This window comes from Quercus robur, chromosome 4, assembly GCF_932294415.1.
Source record: "Quercus robur chromosome 4, dhQueRobu3.1, whole genome shotgun sequence".
In the NCBI taxonomy this organism is placed as follows: Eukaryota; Viridiplantae; Streptophyta; class Magnoliopsida; order Fagales; family Fagaceae; genus Quercus; species Quercus robur.
This window is the reverse complement of record NC_065537.1, coordinates 12,141,589-12,155,721: the sequence shown is the minus strand read 5'-3', so window position 1 is coordinate 12,155,721 and position 14,133 is coordinate 12,141,589. Positions and strand designations below refer to the sequence as shown.

Genomic DNA, 14,133 nt, shown 5'->3' with positions numbered 1-14,133 from the left:
TCCTAGTTTCCACAGAAAGAAGGTTCACATTGCAAGAGTCATTGAATTTGAGCAATATATATATAATGCAACTTTTAAGTTTGTGCTTATTTATTTAAGGAAAATTACCAATAATGCAAGAGTCATTGAATTTGAGCAACTTCGAATCTGGGTGGTGAATAGTGCAACTTTTAAATGTATATATTTAGATAATTTGTGACGATGCAGGTAGGGTCATCACAGCAGATTTAGATATGTTCAATCATTTCCTCAGTTCACAAACAGATTCAGATCGAGCTTTCTCCAAACTTAAATTCTTGATCAAGAAATAGCAGCTTGGATCTCTCCTCCCTCCTTCTCTCTCTCTCTCTCTCTCTCTCTCTCTCTCTCTCTCTCTCTCTCTCTCTCTACATACACACACACTAAAGTTTTGTTCATTAAAAGTTTTGCCCTAGCTAGATATTCATATGTATTGCATCTTAATTATCTTAATTGAGGTTTTAGTGGAAAAATGTTTGTTGCTTATATATAGATGGTACAGAAATTAGCCATGGCTAAGGATCTTAAATATGGATCTTATTCAAGGTTTATGTGCCTTGTACTCTGGGATTACACAAATTACAGAAGCAGCAAAAAATGAATCTAGAGCAAGAATTTTAAAAATTAAACCATTAGTAAAACTAACTAAACTAAGGTATGTCTGATTCTCAAAAAAAAAAAACTAAGGTATGTCTAATTTTCTCTTTCACTGAGGTTTCAAATACAAACTGTTAAAGATTTCAAAAATTGGTTAGATTGGAGCCTGATAATAAGTTATATTAATTAGTTTGCATTTCTACACCTTTTTAATTAGTTAAATTTTGTGTTTGAAGGATCTGAACTTTGCATGATCCCTTTGATGGATCTCTTTTGCTCATTACTAGCACTGCTATATATGACCAGGTATAGGAACAAAGAAGTGGATATGCGTTGCAATTTTCACAGCCATTGCTCTACTCGTGATTGTTTTCTGCATATTGTGTTATCTACTCAAACGGAGAGCAGTTGTAATTCAAGGTGAGTGTGTATATATATATATAATATTTAAATTTACCAACTCTTGATTATTAATATGATATATGCAAATTGTGATGTTCTATGGAAATTTAAATAGGGAGTGATGAAACAAACGGTGAAAATGGATTGCTTGCTAAATTGAGCTTGGACCCATCTATCAACATAAATGAAATTCTAAATGATGGGAATGATGGAGCTCGTTTCAGTGTAATTAGCTATACAAGTGTCATGGCTGCAACAAACAATTTTTCATTAGAAAACAAGCTTGGAGAAGGAGGCTTTGGGCCTGTGTATAAGGTCACCTCTAAATAAATTTTCACATCAAGTAGTTTTGAGTAACTTACATCTAAGCTGAATTAATCTTTTTTAATCACCACATCAGGGAAAATTGGCGGGGGGGCAAACAATAGCGATAAAGTGATTAGGGCGAATTTCAGGACAAGGAATACTGGAGTTCAAGAATGAGCTAATAGTCATGCCTAAACTCCATCATGTGAATATTGTTAAACTTATTGGTTGTTGCATTCATGGAGAAGAGAGGATGTTGGTTTATGAATACATGCCCAACAAAAGTTTAGATTGGTTTCTATCTGGATAGAAAAACATTGACTTTTACTACTACTTCCTTTGCTTATTTTTCAAAAATAAAATTGAAGTTTATTATATTGCTTTCTAAAAACTAGATTATTGATCACATCTGTTTAATTGTTTATATCGGATAGATTTAAAGAGGAGAAAGTTATTAGATTGGAAAAAACGTTTCAACATAATTGAAGGAATCGCTCAAATTATTCAAGACGAAGAATAATTCATAGAGATTTAAAAGCCGGTAACATACTCCTTGACCAAAACATGAATCCTAAGATTTCTGATTCTGGCATGGCACAAATTTTGAAACTGGATGAATTGGAAGAAAACACTAATGTAATTGTTGGAACATAGTAAGTTAATAATAAACCCCTACACTTGTGATGATTAAGGTCATATTTTAATCTTACTATTACATGTGCTCAATTCAATCACTTGTGAAATGAAATATTTATTGTATTTTTGATGTAGTGGCTATTTATCTCCTAAGTATGCGATGGAAGGGGTGTTCTCTATAAAATCCGATGTCTATAGCTTTGGAGTCTTGATGCTTGAAATCGTGAGTGGTAGAAAAAACAATAGTTTCTACCATGTTGACTACACACTCAATTTAGTAGGATATGTATGTCGATTAAATTTAAGGTTTGGATTTTATTTATATTAATTGTTATGTGTGCTTCTAATATTGTAAATGATTTTCTCAGGCATGCAATTTATGGGAAGAAGGCCAAGGGCTAGAACTAATTGATCCTTCAATAAGTGATTCATGTGTCAAAGATAAGGTGTTGAGATGGATCCATATCGGTCTCCTATGTATACAGAATAACACTGATGATCGGCCCACTATGTCAGATGTGTTATTTATGTTAAGAAATGATAGTACACCATTGCCTTTGCCAAAAAACCAACCATTTTTTTTTTGGATGAAATGGCTTTAGGGCAATTATTCCCAGGTCCTAACAAAGACTCAAATCGTTCTTTTTAGTGGATTGCTTGTCCACTTCTGCTATGGCAGATGATATAGTAATAGAGAGGATAATTATCCTTTGTTATCTAGCTTTACCACTTCTGTTAGGTTCAGGTTTCTTTTCTCCCTCATTAACTTTCTTTGCAAATATGGCCGTAATGGTGGCTCATAGTAGAGAATTGTCAATTACACCTTTCCCTGTAATTGTTGTAATATGAACTAGCTCCCTGCCTCAATCTACTCAGGATGTGTGGAGGAAGGATGTTAGTGTTGTTCTTGTCTTGTGCTTAATGAAATTGGTATTTATCTAAAAAATAAAAAATAAATCTTCCCCTTTCAACTACGCTACATATTAATGTGCAATTTTCTTAGTCATATATATCATAGATCTTTTTCTTTTATTAACCATTTGTTGTAGAAAATTCGATTTCTTTGACGTATTGTTCAATTTGCTAAAACAACACATGTTATTACTATAGAGTCAAGGTTTACATCTGGGAGAAGTCAATAAGTACAACTGATAAAATTTGAATCAACATGTGGCTTCATCATCTTGAATTCTCTAAAAAAAGTTTTAAATACCGACCAGATTCTCATAGCTAGGGTGGAACATCCCAGATTCTCAGTCAATGTCACATTAATACTAAGATTGACATCGATATCATATATGTATTTTCTGATTAAAGTCATTAAACGCTAATTTATTACTAATATATACCTTATTTCTTAGCCATGTTCTTGTTGCAATTGTTTTCCATGTTATGGTTAATTTAGATTAGACTAATTATGTTTATATTGTTTTTTAAATTATTTATACTAATATGTAGCCCCGTGCTACCGCACGGGAATGGATATATTATTAATCATGAGTTTATTCATGTTTAAAAGGCTCAGTTAAGTCTAAATTTATATTATTAATCAGAAAATTTCATTAACAAAACTTAGCAGTATATATTTTTTACACAGAAAGATGAACCTTGGTGACAATGTTTATCCAAAAAATCCATTCACGCTTTTGAATCTTCAATCTCTATTGGTGATTGAAATTTTTGCAGCTTAAAAAATTTTAAATTAAAAAAAAAAAAAAAAAAAAAAAACCCTCAGAGTTGTACTCATTTTGTAGTTTTACGATGGGTCATTTTGTAACATGATGGGCATTTGTGTGAAGAAAAAACCTCTGAAGTTCCATGGCTGATAAAAGAAATTCTCTCCAATCTCTTTTTATAGAGAGAGGGGTTTGTGCGTGTTTTTATACATCCTTCATAGTTGTATTATCACGAAGCTGGTCCAATGGATTTAGATTGGTACTACCGATTCCCAAAGCATGAGTGTTTAATGTGTTATTAATTTCATCTCATTGGCTTCTGCACATGACAGCAAAATTAAAAATAATTAGATTGTACACGTGTGTAGTAAAATTGGACTCCAATTTCAGATTCTAATTGAACAATTGGAATGATAATATATGACAGTAACAACAATAGGAAAATTCAAATAAAATTTCGAATTAAATTGTAACAATCTGAATAAAAAATTCTAGTAGAAAGACAGGGTGGAGTGATCCATTCTAAGAAGGTGACCAAACTTGCGTAAATATAGAATAATTAATCTCTCTTCGGAAAATTTACATTGTTCATAACCTTTACCTTCACTGAACATTTTAAAAACATAGTGACTCACATCTGCCATCCAGACATCTACAACCGGGTCCTCTCCAATTTGTGTGAGATTCCATTGATCACTAAGTTCCTTTGCAGCCTGTAAAAAGTATCATCCATCGGTCCACAGCAGTGCTTTCTTCATTGTTATAGGTGTCAAACCTGAACAAAAAGTCAAATATAAGGATAGTGAATTTTAGGCATAATGTGCATCTAATCACATATTGGCAATTTATAACAAATGTAAAGATGCGAACTTTGTAAGTGAATAGTAAACAAAACTCAGTGTCAAAACCAAGAAGAAAGCACTTTAATCTGAAACTCAGTGCAAATGTAAAGATGCAAACTTTGTAAGCAATTTATAACAAAGATGCAAACTCTAGCTTTGCTATCTTTTTGGAAATTATGCAATGTACCCAAACCAAGTTCTTATCACCGATATTAATCTCTTTGGTTTTCACTTTTGACTATAAAATCAAGAAAAAACTTAATTAGCACAGTAACTCACTTGACCCGATACATAGAAATGGTTTTAATGAGAATGAGTCCACATACATTTAGCCACATGATGCAAAATTCAACTTCAATTTCAGATTCTAGACACATGGCACAAAATTAAAGTTCTAATTTGGAATTCAATTTCACACTCTCTCTGCTTCATCTATTATTTTATATATAGATTATTATGTTTCAAAAAATATATCGAAAATTTGATTGGAACAAGTTAGCCACAACTTTTTATGGGGAAAATAAAGTGCACATTATCTCATTTTTTCTTCCTTAAGCAAATAACAACAAAGGGCTAGCTAACGGGGGTAGAAGATAGCAAGAACCAAATCGCATTTACCTCAATAAAAAATAGCCATTGATCAACTAGAGTTCTTTGAATTCATAAGAAGAGTTACCAGAATATCCACTAAAAAAATAGAGAGACAAAAATATGAAATTCTACTAACCTAAGTACTTCATTTTTGTTTACAACCCTGAAACCCAATTTAAAGACTCTTAAAACTTAACCAACAAAAAAAATATTCTAAAACATATCATAATTTATATCTATCATAATGGAACTGAGAGCAAAGGGAATGATTGGAAAACACAAGTTTCTAAGTTACAGGTTGCAAAATCTTTGTAAGGATTTTTAAGGCCACCTATTCTAAATTTGAAGCCAACATGTGTAGACACGTTTGTCCAATAATCATTGCATAGAACCTTTTTAGGGTTTGATTTATCACCAACAAGATAGCTTGGCTACGGGAATATGTAGCACGTTCATCTACTTGAAAGAAGTTATTTGTACAGTCTCATATGTGTATTATCTGCTGGAATATCAAGCCAACAAAAACCCTAAAGGACTGCCATTTTCAATCCAACTTATCAATTACTCACTAAAGGCCATACATTTGAGGAGAGCAAAGAATACAAAAAATATACAAAGATTCTCTTCAGAACAATTGTTGTTCTTTCTCTGCCTGTTTATTTTAACAAGATGGAAGATCTTATGTGCAAGAATGATATTATATTGGGGACTTAGATTAATTAGGTTTTCAGTTTTGAGAACAAGTCAATGTGAGTAGCTTATAGCTCTTTTACCATGAAGCATCCTATAAAGAAACAGTGGAAAACCCAAACAGTGAAACAGTCATATCCTTCACTGTGTTTCCAGCTGTGATAAAAGAATAAAGCCGTAAAGCCTAAGAGCATTCAAGGATCTTAGTTGGAAGATGACACTTTCAACTTGTTTCTCATTTTTGATGAGCACACAGAATGGTATTATCTTTTGGTTTGATTGGTTGCTAGAGAAAAATATCATTAAGAAAGCATTTCTCAATTTCCATCCAATATCATCTTTTATAAAAATATATATCCATAAAGTTACACCACCTTATGATGATGATGGAGATGTGAAAAAAAGAATAATGTTTGGGTTATTACAAATTTTATTAGTACATAATTTTTACAAATTAATATTTCATCAAACTTGGAAAAATAATTTAAATATTTAATTATAAGTTGATAAAATGGCACAAATTATGTTTACTTTCACAATAATTTGTAAGTATTTTGTATTGCAATTTGTAGTAACTAGTAAGTAAGTTGTCTGTGTGATGCATAAATAATTTTGTGATATTTTTTGTAAGACGGTTTTGGAGAATGTTGTACATATATTATAAATAAAAAGTAAACTAAATTAGAATAAATAAACTTCTATATCTTAAGATATTAAAAATTAGTTTATTAGCTTCACTACACATTTGTCACATTCTTAAGGTAAGATTATTATTATTATTTAAAAAAAAAATCATGAAACCAAAATAAATGTAAAAGAGTAACAAAACCATGAAAATTAATTAATTTTTGTTGTTCATGGGTTGCATACTATGAAATTAAAGTATACCTAACTCTTACCATTTTCCACTCATCGATAGTGCTATATTAAGACATGGCGCAGACAAGTGCATATATAGGGGTGGACCTAAGATGGCCCGGGGCCCACCTGGCCTGAAGAATTTTTTTTTCAATTGTTATATTTTTCATTTTTGTAGCTGAGCCCCTTCTTCCAAAACCTTAGGCCCCCCTACTCTCCAATCAGCCTATGCAACCAAGTCCAATTAGCAATTATCTAACCCAAAAACTTAACAAAAATAATAAAAGCATTCGCAATGGTGATTGTATTTTAGCAAAAAAAATATATATATATATATATATATATTTTTTTTTTTTTTTTTTACCACCAAAAAACCATATGTTATTGAAGAAGCTAAAACTAAATTTTTGCAACTACGGTAAACAAGTAAAAATACTAGTTGGCTGTAGCAAGTTGTTAAAAATAAAATACAATATTTTATTAGGATTCTCTCTCTTACTGCAATTAAAAAACTCAAATTCTCTCTCTTCCTTTATTATTTTAAAGAATTGTTTATATTATTTTAAATTAAGTTATAACATTTGGTGTTTGGTGTATGGTAAAGTGGGGTGGTAAAATAGAGAAAATAGTTTTTTGAGGTGCTAAAAGCTAAATTTTTTAGCACCACTATTGTGAATGTTCAAACTTCAAAAAAAAAAAAAAAAAATCCTAGCCAATTTTTTTGTCTTTGTTGGCAAATGATTGCATCTTAATGTATTAAAAAAAATGAAATCATTTATTTATAATTTGTTAATACTACATGAATGTCTATTTGGATTAAAAAAAAAAAAAAAAAATTGCGTATACTCCAGCCCCCTCTAGCTTGAAATCATGGGTCCGTCTATATGCGTATGTATCTGTCTTATAGATGATTTAAAATCATGCAGGGTAGAATATGGTTTTACATTACACACCAAATATTCTCTCTACTTATATACCCAAAGCAAAGCTATCCAACTAAATTACTCAAACCTAAATCATATTTAAGCCCCTAATTTGAAAAGAAAAATTAAAATTTACTACCTCTAGGGTTTTTAAAGGCTTGATGGTGGTGGGAGACAAGCATGATGGAGGTGGCAATCCCTTAGATTCCTCTTTCTCTGTCTTACAAATGCTTTGTCAATCTCAAGTATTTTATCTAGGTAATGGTGAAACAATGTGTTTCATTTAATAATCCACAACATTTTCTTTTCTCTTAATCTCTCCCAAGGGCCTTATTTGTTTAGTTATTACTATAAGTCCTTTATTATTATTATTATTATTATTATTATTATTATTATTATTATTATTATTATTATATTAGCTTTTGTTTTGTTTTTAATACTAAAATGGTGGGTATGCTAAAAGACATGAAGAAGAGAAAAAAATGTGTGGTGTAAACTCAGGCAAATGCTTTCTCTCTCTTACAAATGCTTTATCAATCTTAGGTATTTTATCTTAGTAATGGTGAAACAATGTGTTTCATTTAATAATCCACAACATTAATTTTCTTGTCTCGCAATCTCTCTTGAGGGCATTATTTGGTTAGTTATTACTATTAGCCCTTAATTTTATTTTATTTTCTTAGCTTTTGTTTTTAATACTAAAATGGAAAGTATGCTAAAAAACATGAAGAAAAGAAAAAAGTGTGGTGTAAACTCAGGCAATTATTGACTAATTAATGAGATAACAATAAAAATAAGTTAATGTGATCTTTTGGGTAACATAAAAAAAATAAATAAATAAATAAATTAATGAAGAGTTATGAAAAGGCTAAATACAAAATTAAAATGCTACGTAATAGAATCTCGTACACTCTCACATAAGGTCTCTACTTTTATTTATACTAGTATTATGCCCGTGCGATGCACGACTTAATCATGAATTATGTGTAAATTAATGAAAAAAAATTATTTTAATTTAAATTAAATAGATAATAAAAATAAAGTAATCTTTTACTCTATTTTTTTTTTAAATGAGTAACCTTATACTTTAAGTTATATAAAGAATGAATATTGTGTAAGAGTAAGCTTTTATTAATAAATTAAAAAAATCATATATAAGTCCAAAATTAATTGAATGGAATATGGTAGATAACTATGTAACTAATATAAAAGGAGATGCCTAAAAAAATTATAAAGGGAGTTTGCATAATTAAATCCAATATTTAAATGAAAAACCTTGAATTCATTAATTTTAAAAAATGATTGAAAGCATATTTAAGTGATAACCTCAATGTAATAGTTAAGAACTATGAACAACTCAAATTACTAAACATTCAAAAAAAAAAAAAAAGTAGATAAACTTATATGAAAATTGAATTTTTGTCTTTGAAAGTGAGGGAGGAGGCACTGAATTTCACCCTATTAAAACAAAATGTGTAAATATAAACTTCAAGAATTTTTTTTGAGAAAAACTCAATACCAAGAGTATTGTTTGATTGAGTGTTTTGAAAACTCAAGGAAACTCCCTGAAAAAAGGAAAAAAACAAAAAACAAAAAAAAAATTGGGAGTTTACTTTTTGAAGCAATGATAGATACTTGGACGTTCAAAATATTAATAAGAATATTCGTGAATCTGGCCTTATTATTTATAGTGACCTGAAAATTTAAAGATGAGAGTCATGATATAATAAAACTATTATCCATAATCATTCCAATATTTATCCAACAATCAAAATTTCAACCACGGTAAACTTCAACCAAAAAAAGAAAAAGTTGATAAAAAGTTGTTTCTATTTAAAACAATAAATTTATGTTGTGAAGAAGTTGATATAAAGATCAATTTGTTAACGTTAATTACAAGTATTTTTTCATATCGTAAAAATCAAGTTATTAACATTATTAGCTTTTTTTTTTTCTTTTTTCTTTTTTTTCTTTTTTTTGTTATTCAAAAATTTGATATTTATACAAAAAAATAAATTAAAACAAAATATATTTGAAAAAAAATTAGATAATAAATTTATTATCAATTCTTCCTGTATGAATATCCTCCTAGTGATTTTTTTTTTTTTAATTCATGGGATTAGCTATACTTTTACGTACACAACTACACATTTTAATATTTTATGCTTTGGGGTTTTTTTTTCCTTTTTTTTATACTATTTTAGGCTTTGTTGATAATATTTAGATAGACACAATTGTAGTGTGTAGTTGTATGGCACCAACCAACTAAATTTACCTTTCAAAGAAAAAAAAACAAATAAATACGTGTAGTGTGGTAATTAAACAATAAAAAAGTTGCTGCTTTTTTTATAAAAATAAAAATAAAAAAATAAAAAATAAAAAAAACAAAAAAAAACACTACACTTAAAAATTAAGGATTAGATGATGAATTTGGATTATAATAAACTACATGTAAAAGAAATAAGGATTAGATGGATTAGATAAAGAATTTGGATTGTAATTAAAATTATCAACTTAGTAATTATAGGAGAAGAAAAATATTAAAATCTAAAAAAAAAAATTTGCAATTTGGTGAAACCACTTGACGCAACCATGACTTCTAAGCCCAACTTTTATTTTATAGTATATGATATTGATATTGATTAATGATTTTAACATTTTCTGTAAACAAAAAATGGTATTTAGATATGGGTTTCAATTAACTCAATTAGTAACTCTGTTATCTCGAATAAAAGATTTATGGTTAAATTTCCACTAATACCCAAAATTCATTGATGTCTTGACCTAATAATAAAGAGCAATCACTATGGAACCATAGGTTTAATATATAGTATTAATCATATCTAAAATAAGAAAAAAATAAAATAAATTTAACATTGAGTTACGAACTTATTTTAAGGTATTTAGATAATTCAGCCAGTTAACTCTAGACTTTTACTTTCATAATATTTCCTCTCTTGAGCAAATTCCTGCATGTCGGATTGGAGATGATCTTCCTAAACTCCATTTTCCTTAAAAGTATATCTTGTTAAGTTGTCTATGGTTTCATTTAGTGATTTAAACCTACTCTAGATGTGACCATATATAGTTCCTAGGATGAAGATCTAACCAGATTCTCAAAGTTCAAGCATTCTCATAGCGGCTCAATAGTGAAAGTAAATGATGTGGTCGCTTAAGGACCCAAGGAAAAAAAAAAAAAAACCCCAAATTTTAATTAATAGAGGTTTTTTTTTTTTCATTATAATAGTATTAATTAAGCCTAAATATTAGCGAATAAATAAAATAACTTTTTTATCAAAAGAAAAATGAGAGAGAGAGAGAGAGAGAGAAATGCTATGTTCACAATATTTTTCACAAAACTTTCATAATAAATCTTACATGTTAAGTTGTTACAGACTATTATTGATGATAAAAAATTAATTTCATTGATGGTTTTAAATTAAAACCAGTAACAACTTACTATCTAGGATTTGTTGTGAAAATAATATGAATGTAGCACTTCTCAAAAAAAAAAAAAAAAAAAAAAAAAAAAACAATACACAAAAATTTACAACATTTTTTATAAGTTGAATTCGCAAACTTTTACTAGTTTTTAACTAAGTCCATCACTTAATCACTTTTTTACTTACCATTATTAATATACCACATCAACAGGTGTGAAAAGTTGTCAAATTTTTTGTCTATATAGACTTTGTAAAAAAAAAAAAAACTATGTGGTTTATGTTAATTAGTAGTAATTTTGCATCCAAAACAAGATAATAGAGTTAAGTAATATTTATTTTTAATAAAAAAATTATATTTAAATATATAAAATGTCTCGATTTCAATTTTCATTATAATAATATTAATTAAGCCCAAATATTAGCGAATAAATAAAATAACTTTTTTATCAAATGAAAAATAAGAGAGAGAGAGAGAGAGAGAGAGAGAAATGTTATATCCACAATATTTTTCATAATACTTTCACAATAAATTATAAGTGGTAGGTTGTTACGGGCTATTCTTGATGACAAAAAATTAATTTCATTGATGGGTTCAAATTAAAAATAATAACAACTTATTATCTACGATTTGTTGTGAAAATATTGTGAATATAGCATTTCTAAAAAAAAAAAAAGCATTACACAAAAAGTCATAACATTTTTTATAAGTTGAGTTCGCAAACTTTTACTAGTTTTTATCTAAGTCTATCACTTACATCAGTTTTTTTACTTACCACTATCAATATGCCACATCAACAAGTGTGGAAAGTTGTCAAATTTTTTGTCTATAGACTTTGTTAAAAAAAAAAAAAAAAAAAAAAAAAAAAAAAAAAAAAAAAACTATGTGGTTCATGTTAATTAGTAGTAACTAGTGGAGGGCCCGCACGATGCACAAATAATGTTGTAAGCTTCTATATGAGAATGTTATGTAGAATATGGAACATATGGTAATAACATGAACATATTTTTATCTACTAAAAAAAATTGCAATTAAATTTTCTATTAGAATTATACCAATGACATTTGCTAATTAGTTACATGCTGCATCAATAGAATTTTTCATTTATCCACGACTCCACAAGTTGTAGATGACTTCAATAAAACAAAACTCACTTGAAGTTAAATAGGGGCACCACCAATTGTACTTGAGCCCAAAAAAATTGAAGTTACATGCTACATCAAAACAATTTTCCATTAACCACTACAAAAAAATTGGGTTTAGGGGGCGTTTGTAACGTAACATTTATCTTCAACTCCACAAATTACAAATAACTTCAATAAAAAAAAAATAATAAGAAGGAAGTAACAACTCACTTTTAGTTAATTAGGGGCAGCACTAAATGTCACTAAACAACTATCACAACTTGATATAAAAGGAAATCAGAAAACTTGACATCAAAAACATGTACCTCACAATCATTGTCTGAGACCCCAACATCACCATTCACATCCAATGGAGCAATATCCCTCTACTTGTGAATAGCAAACACAAACATCAAAACACATCGAATTGTGCCCACAACTAAAACAATAGTACCTATACAAAATAAGTTTGACATTAAGTCCTTAACATTGACTCAGTAAGCCAAAAAAAATCAGATAGCTTTAAAAAAATCCATGCATTCTACTTTCATGGCTTCCATTACTACTTAGAACCAACTCAGCTTCTTCCTAGGTGAGACTTTATTCTATGTGGAGATTTATATAATAGTAAAGTAAAATCACAGAAGTTAAAGTTAAAGGGTAATTTCTTCCTATTATTCATTTCTATTAGGGGCTGGCCAAATGAAATAGGAGGTATGTTATCAAAATCAAATTCTAAAAAAAAGAAGGAAAAAAAAGGGCAAAACACTTAGGCATTTTAACAAACACTTTGCGTGCAAATACCCATTTGATATTCAAGTAGACAACAGAACTATTTAAATAATAAAAAGGAGAGAAGAAAATAGAAGGCAAAAAATACCTTGAGTTTAGCAAAGAAGGAATGAAATTTGAATCTGATACGTATCAGATTCAAACTTCATTTGGGTTATTCTTAAAAAAAAAAAAAATACGCCGGTTCACTTTTCTTTGTCTAGCGAACTATAGGACTATAATAGGTTTTTATAACATGCAAATAATGGGAGAAACTCTTTGATTTCAGGAAAAAAAAAAGAAGAAGAAGAAGAAGAAGTAGTGGAAGAGTCCAATACTGAAGTCCAAAAGACTAAAAACGTTGAAATCTTTTAATCTTTAGAATTGAGTGACTAAACCGATCACTACATTGAGACTACAAATCCTAGTTTTGAGATGAGCTAAACGTGAGAACAATCAATTACTATCATCTAAATGTGGTTTATCAAAAAAAAAAATCATCTAAATGTGGGGACAATCAATAGAGTTACACTGGACTGTAATTTGCTCTAATTTGTCATCTTAATGGGCTTCTTGCCTTTAATGAAGTTTAAAACGCCAGCCCATGTTTTGAAGTATAGTAGGATGAGTAGGAAGAAAGTTAATGATTAAGGCTGAACATTAAATTAGAGTGCCACATGTTTTGGAGAATGTTGTACATATATTATAGCACATCACTTACTATAAGAACTTAACTATAGCATATATATATATATATATATATAAACAAACAAACAAACAAAAACAAAGTGGTCCGAATATAAATACAGGTTGTGTTGGTATGCATGCTAAGGTTACGGTACCAGGGGATGTGGAAGTTGACAGAAATCCGAAGGTGAGTAGTCCGAATATAAATATGGAACTAGGACAGCAAAGTGGTCCCATTGGTCAGGATTTTCAAGCTCAGTTGGATGATATAGATGCGGAGTTAGAACGTTTTGATGGTGGGGAGAATAATGGGGAGGTTGTTAGGGGCAGCGGGGTTAATGATGTGGGAGTTCGAATGGGTGAGTTAGAAAGGGTGGTGAAGGATGTGCCTCTACAACCTGTACGTGATAGTGCTTCTTCCACGCAAACTTTGGAGTTTTGTTCTCTGAAACGTACTAGGGAAGATTCGAGCGAGGAAAGGGATCTTGTGAGAGTTAGTAGAAAGAAACAAGCAATTGTTCACAAAATTCAAACGGTGGAGGCTGATGCTCAGCCCCGCCGACAGCCATGA

At 29.5% G+C, this 14,133-nt stretch overlaps 1 pseudogene; it reads left to right on the top strand.

Annotated features, from left to right (window-relative positions):
- Positions 1-548: 548 nt before the first annotated feature.
- On the top strand, positions 549-14,133 carry LOC126721381 (G-type lectin S-receptor-like serine/threonine-protein kinase At4g03230; annotated as a pseudogene).